This window comes from Arachis ipaensis, chromosome B4, assembly GCF_059453495.1.
Source record: "Arachis ipaensis isolate K30076 ecotype BB chromosome B4, ASM5945349v1, whole genome shotgun sequence".
Lineage (NCBI taxonomy): Eukaryota > Viridiplantae > Streptophyta > Magnoliopsida > Fabales > Fabaceae > Arachis > Arachis ipaensis.
In genome coordinates, this window is record NC_142439.1 from 142,702,862 (window position 1) to 142,710,324 (window position 7,463).

Below are 7,463 nucleotides of genomic sequence, written 5' to 3' on the forward strand. Positions count from 1 at the left end.
ATTTCATAAATAATGTTTAACGTTATGACGCTATTGATGTCTAGATTATTAGCATTTTATGGCGTCATGATTCATATTAATCATTTGTGGATGTATGATCTGCTACACAATCAAAATAAAAATTAAATATAAGTATTTTATGGTGTGAATGCTTTTGTTGTTACTTGAGATGTTGTATTGTGTAAAGATCGTTAGAATGCATTAGTTAGTTAGTTAGAGTAATTGTGTAGTTAGTTAGATATTAGAAGTGACTAGAAGGTTTTGACTCCTGTATGTAAGTGGTAACTTAAAAGACTGGTAAATTAAGTAGTTTAGCAAAGTAGATGCTATAAATAGGATACTATTCATTTTTGTAATTAGTGAGAATGTTCATTTTGAGATGTTTAATTTCATAGTGCAGATTCTCTTTTTCAAGTTCCAACTTCTTCTCTCTATTCTCTTTTCTTCTAACCCCTTCTACCTTTATAAATCACATTTCTCTTCTACATCCCTCTTCTCTTTTCTTCACACCTGAACTCATATGATAGAGATGACGAGAGAGCTTTACCTTCAACCGTAGCTCTTCATCATGGTGCAATGAGCATGGAAGGAAGGTAACAACTCTAATCATGAGATTAGATGTGAAAGGTTTAAGCATCTCAGGAACAGCGATAGAAGCATTACGACATCTGCACGATGAATCCAGAATAGTCATCACCAACAATGGCAAACCCGATAGGTAATCTTGACATTCAAACAATTACAAACTTGGTGAATCAAGTGAATCAGTTGCAATCCATCACCAATCGCTCGAATATGAGTCCGATTTCAGATCCGGTAAGTCTGTACTATCTACATCTTGGAGAAAGTTTAGGAACTCCATTGATTTCTGTAGTATTTGGACCTAATAACTACCATGCTTGGAAAACTGCAATATCTAGAGCTCTTATGTCCAAAAATAAATGGGAATTCGTTGATAGTTCTATCAAAAAACCAGTAAAGGAAGATCCACTGTTTAGAGCGTAGGAAAGATCCAACACGTATGTGGTGTCATGGTAAAATTTGTCACTAAATCCCGATATTGCTCAAAGTGTCATGTGGATTGGTGTGGCTAAAGATTTATGGACAGATCTGAAATATAGGTACTACTAAGGAGATATTTTTCAAATTGGCGAATTGCAAGAAGAGCTATTTTCAACAAAGCAAGGAGATCTCAGCATCACAGCTTATTACACAAAATTGAAGGGAATTCGGGAAGAACTAGACAATTTTGATCCAATACTAACTTGCAAGAGATGCAGTGAAATCTATGATTGTGGTTTAGATGTTATTCAAACAAAAAAGGAAGAGACTTATGTGGTAAGACTTTTAAGAGGATTGAATGATCAATTCGTTGTGGTATGGTCTTAAGTGACGCTTATGAAACCCCTTCCAAGACTAGATGCCGCTTTCTCAATGTTGCTTCAACAAAAAAGGCAAAATAGAGAAATCTTTGATTGCAAGACCCTAGCCACCACTTATAATTCAAGATTTGATGCACAAGAATTTCAACAAGGATTTCAACAAGCAAGAGGAGGAAGAAATGATGGCAAAGGGAGCAAAAGCTACAAACAGTGCACCTTTTGTGGTAGAAGTGGCCACATAGAATATGTTTGTTATAAAAAAATGGTCTGCCGCCTCATCTGAGGAGCAGTAGCATAAATGGCATGATAAATAGTGTTATAGCTGATGAGAAAGTTGAAATCAGCAACTTCTCTCCCTCCACTTTTACTCGGGTAGTAAATAATGGTTCTGAATTTTCATTCTCTACAGATAAGAAATTGGCATTGCTGACTCTTTTGGAAAGGGAGAATACACAACATCCAAATCATAGTAACACAAACCAAACTGTAACACTGTCATCTAATCAAGGTATAGCATATATTATGTCTCTTTCAACTTTGAGTTCAAGTTCCTGAGTCATAGACTCAGGAGCAACACATCATGTAGCATTTTCAATTAAAGCATTCAAATCATTGCATCATATAAAACCTGTCTATGTGACTCTACCAGATGGAACCCAAACCATCACCAATATAGCTGGAGTAGCGCAATTTACAGAACACTTTCATCTAACTCTAATTCATCACCAACGAGCAAATATCCCCTCTCTTAGATATTATCATATAATTGTCTCTCTTCAAAAGACAAATCATTTGCATTAGTTGCATCCATGCATTTAGAACCAAAGACTTATGATGAGACTGTTTTGGATTCAAACTAGAAGAAGCAATTAACAGTGAACTTTCTGCTCTGGGACAAGAATAAAACCTGGTCTCTTACCAAACTACCTGTGAGAAAGAAGGAAGTGAGGTGCAAATGGGTTTTTAAGTTCAAGCTCAATCCTGATGGTCCTGTGGAAAGATACAAAGCACGATTAGTTACCCAAGGTTTCTCCCAAACACAAAGTGTTGACTACAACGACACATTTAGTCTAGTCGTTAAATGAATACTTTTAGAATAGTGATGGCCCTAGTAGCAGTCAAGAATTGGAATTTACATTAATTAGATGTAAATACAGCTTTTTTACATGGTGATTTGGATGAAGTTGTTTATATGAGACCCCTCCGAGACTGTACCTTACACAACCAGATCTTGTGTGCAAATTAGATAGATCATTGTATGGATTGAAGTAAGTTTCAAGGAAATGGAATACCAAATTGGCAGCTTCACTTACAACAGCTGGTTATTGTCAATTATCCAAGCATGATTATAGCATGTTCACCAAGCTTTCTGCCAATGGTTTCAGTGTTATCCTAGTCTATATTAATGATCTTGTCTTTGCTGGTGATGACTTAGGCAAAATTAACAGGATGAAGCACTATCTGCATGATTTGTACAAGATTAAAGATCTTGGCGAGCTAAAGACTTCCTTGGCATGGGGTTGCGAGGAGCAAAAGGGGAATTGCAGTGTGTCAACGCAAGTACTGTCCAGACCTTCTTCAAGACTATGGGATGTTGGCTAAAACCGGTTTCTACTCCCATGGATTACACCACTCACTTGTCAAAGGAATCTGGAACATTGCTGGATCATTGACAGACTCTTGTATCTCACAAACACCAAACTGAAAATTAGCTATACGGTTAGTAAGCTGAGTCAATTTTTTGAGACAAACACTTTGAGGCAGCATTGAGGGTCCTCAAGTATCTCAAGGGAGCACCAGCTAAGGGACTGTTCTTCTCTGCCACAACAGATTTCACTGCATCTAGCTTCTCAGACAGCGATTGGGCTACCTGTTCAAATTCCAGAAGATCAGTCACCAGGTATTATTTTTTCTTAGGAAAATCGATTATATCTTGGAAGAGCAAAAAACAGGATACGGTTGCAGTATCCTCGTGTGAAGCAAAATACAAAACTCTTGCATCAGACACAAAGGAAGTTCAGTAGCTTGCCTACATAATGAAGGAACTTCAAATAGAGCAACAGAAACCGATAATCATTTACTGTGGTAGTTAATCTGCATTGCACATAACAGTCAATCCAGTGTATCATGAACGAACCAAACACATAGAAGTTAATTTTTATATTGTAAAGGATAAGTGACAAAAGGGGGTCACCAAATTGTTGCCAATTGCCAATAGTGAACAAACAGCAGTTATCCTAACTAAAGCACTAGCACCAAGTATGTTCAAGTCATGTGAAAGCAAACTCGAACTATTAGACATACATAGTCCAAGTTTGAGAAGGGTGTTACTTGAGGCTAACTCAACATTGTGTAAAGATCGTTAAAATATATTAGTTAGTTAGTTAGTTAATTAGAGTAATTATATAGTTATGTTAGAAGTGACTAGAAAAATTTGACTTCTATGTGTAACTTGTAATTTAGAAGACTAATAAATTAAGTAGCTTAGCAAAGTAAGAATACTATTCATTTATGTAATTGGTGAAAAATGTTCAATTTTATAGTACAAAATTTCTTCTTCAAGTTCTAACTTTTTTTCTCTGTTCTCTCTTTTTCTAACCTCTTCTACCTTTTTGAATCACATTTCTCTTTTATATTCCTCTTCTCTTTTCTTTACATTTAAACTCATATTATAGAAATGATGAGAATACTTTACCTTCAATCGTAACTCTTTATCATTTGTTACGTATGTGTTCAACATTAAACTATTTAGGTTATAAGATATTTTTAGATGTCCATGTAATATGTATCACTCCACTAAGTATTTAAGTGTTAAATGTCTCATCACTTGTATTGGCATGGTCTCAAATCTAGATTTAGGGTGGGGATTGAACATAGCAAACTTAATATAAATGAGATTAATCATTCAAATTGTTAGCCAACAGGGATATAGTAAGTGAAGGGCGATCAAAGAGAGCTAATTTAAGAGATGTTAACAGGAAAAAAAATAATTGAGAAGGTAATCATGATAGACCGCCAACAACACAAGAAATGAATGATAGGGAAGAGAACGACGAAAGTGATTATGTGGACCGTAGCCTCCATTGATTTTATTGTTTATGATTTATAATGATTAATTTAGTATACTTTGTGTTGATATTTTTTTTGATTTAATATATAATGTTATCTATATTAAAATATATTAAAAGTGAGTTTTATCATAGAATTAAAAATAAAATTATTAAAAAAAAAAACCGTCGGAATATTTCTCAGGATAATGATGAAAATTGACTTTCTGGGAGGCATAACCGCCGTCGGGTTTAACATTAAAAAAAATTCGACGGTAACAATAATTCTTCTAGTCATCCATCATAACCATTTTCGTTGAAAAAAAATCCGATGATAAAGATGTTTCTATTGGCTTCAAATAATAAAATCCAAAGACCGTAGTAGTTTTCGTTGATTTTTTCTTTTTGGAATTTATCCGATATTTTTGCAAATTTAATTAGTAATTCTGATAAAAATATTGAGTAATGGACATTTTTTGTAAGGAAAAGTATAGGTAGACAATGAAAATAATAAACAATGTGAATAATAGATATATCGGATGTTCAATTGATTAGGTGTGCGAATGATTATCTTAATATTAAAATTTAAGTGAATAATTTAGGAATGTAATATATTTTTACTCTATTGGATCAATTTTAAAATTTATTGTTCACATTATTCACAAAAATTATTATTTAGCTAAAGGATTTTGTTAATGCATGTTCTTAAAAAACATGTTAAAGTTATCAAATAAATATTTTTATATAAAAGAAATTACAAAGTTCATTAAATTACAAAAAAAATTTAAGTGTATCGAAAATATCGGTGTTTCAGTTATTTTAATCGTTGATTTTAATTAATATATATTATATATATTTTTTATAATTCAAATCAACGATTAAAACAACTTTTTATAATTCAAATCAACGATTAAAATAATTGAAATACCGGTGTTCTTAGTACACTTGAAACTCTTCTAATCCCGGTGTATTAGAAGATCAGATTTTTTTTTAAAAAAATATTATGGACTCGTGGGTTTTAAGGCTAAAGCTAAGAATTAGATTCGGCAGAATATATAATTAGCTAGGCATACCTGAGATCTGATCTGATCTAAAACTTGTTTGGTTAGGCCAACTAGTAAAAGTGCCAAGCTTAATTATTTAACCTTGTGCATGCAGCAACCCATTGGCCAGCGACAAACCCTTAAATGGAGCTCAGTACCGCGACGGATTAGTCCTTGACCTGCCGGGTTAGGGGATATCGTGGGAAACCAAAAAAAAAAAAAAAAAAAAAACCTAAACAATGATAAATTCTGACAACTTTGGACCCTCTTTCAATATACGATATCCTTGAGTTCTTTTCTCTTGCTTCTAATATAATCTAAACCCACTTTCTCATTTCAATTAGGCGTCGGCGCACCCAGTAATATTCTTTTATGATATATATATTAATTAATTGGTTCACTCCCATCCTTTCTAGGCTCTTTTATTTATTTATTTTTTTTTTGAGAGAAAACAAAAGGTTGCAACCTACCTAATTGTATTTGATTATTTGTTTTTTCACATAATGTCTCTATAGGAAACTCATATTTTGAAATTTTGGACCAAATTAAAAGACTAAACTTGAATGGTGAAATAATAGATCAAATTATTATTATTATTATTATTATTATTATTATTATTATTATTATTATTATTATACTCAAATTTAAAGCAATCACTCGTTAATAGATCGATCATATGTTATTTCAACAAAAAAAATATTATACACATATAAAAAATTGGTTATAAAATTAGTTGATTATATATCTGTGTATAAATATATATAGGTAAATGTTATTCTGCCATCTCTAAAATAACATGTAAGTTATCATATTTAATGTGTTATATTTTAATTGAATATTTATTTTAATTTGAGTTACTTTAATCTCATGAGAGTTAATATTTTTGGAGGACGGTGATGACCCGACAGAGAAAGAAAATGGGACACCCAATAAGACGGTGATGCTTGAGAGGGCGCAACAACGAGGACAAAGAAGTAGGAAAGAATAAACACAATTACAAAATTATTAAAGAGATAATTATATAATATTTTAAAATATTAAAAATTAAATCTTGCCTTCTTTTTTTCTCTTTCTCTTATAGGACCGTCCTCCAAAGATATTAACTCTCATGAGATTAAACTAACTCAGGTTAAAATAAATACTCAATTAAAATGTGACATATCAAAGAGAATAACTTTCATGTTCCTTTAAAAAAGAGAGGATAACATTCACCAATCACTATATATATTTTATTTCAATTATTATTAATATATATTTTATATTTTAATATTAATTTTATATTTAATTTGTAGCTAATACACAACATAATTGTATTTCAAGTTTCAACCCATCAACTTTTGTTCATACAGTTATTTTTGTTGTTTTTATGTATTAAGAAATGAACAAGAGAACACACTTCTTACTCCATTCCTTTGGCATTTCCATTTCATAGAAAAAGGAAAAAAACAGCTCCATGAAAACAAGTAAACAAGAACGAACTATGACCCGAGTGAAATTTTTAGCACTTGTGGTTGTGAGGACATTGAAACCCACTCTTTTAAAGACAAGGACAGTGCACGCACCATCATAATTGAATGTGACCCTTAAACCACCTAGCTTGTGGGCATCAACCTCATCACATTAGCATTAGCTTCTTTCAAAGTTGTGCACATGCGTTTGAGACTTTGTGTTTAGTGTGCCAAGTCAAAAGCTTCTACAATATAAAGTTACATTATTCTTTTTTTTTGCAACTTTTCACCTTTATTATTGTTACGGAAATTCTTACAATACATAACTACGGGAAAGAAAATGAACAGAAAAAAGAGATAAGAAAGAGATGAATTTGGACTTTGGAGCATACTAAATTGTACAAAGAGTAATTTTTACCAGTGCATTAATAAGCAACTACTACAAGCACACACACATGCATGAATATTTGTATCTGTTATAATATAATTAGGATCAATTAAAATCAATTAGTATTATTTAGTATATCTGAATATTTATTGTTG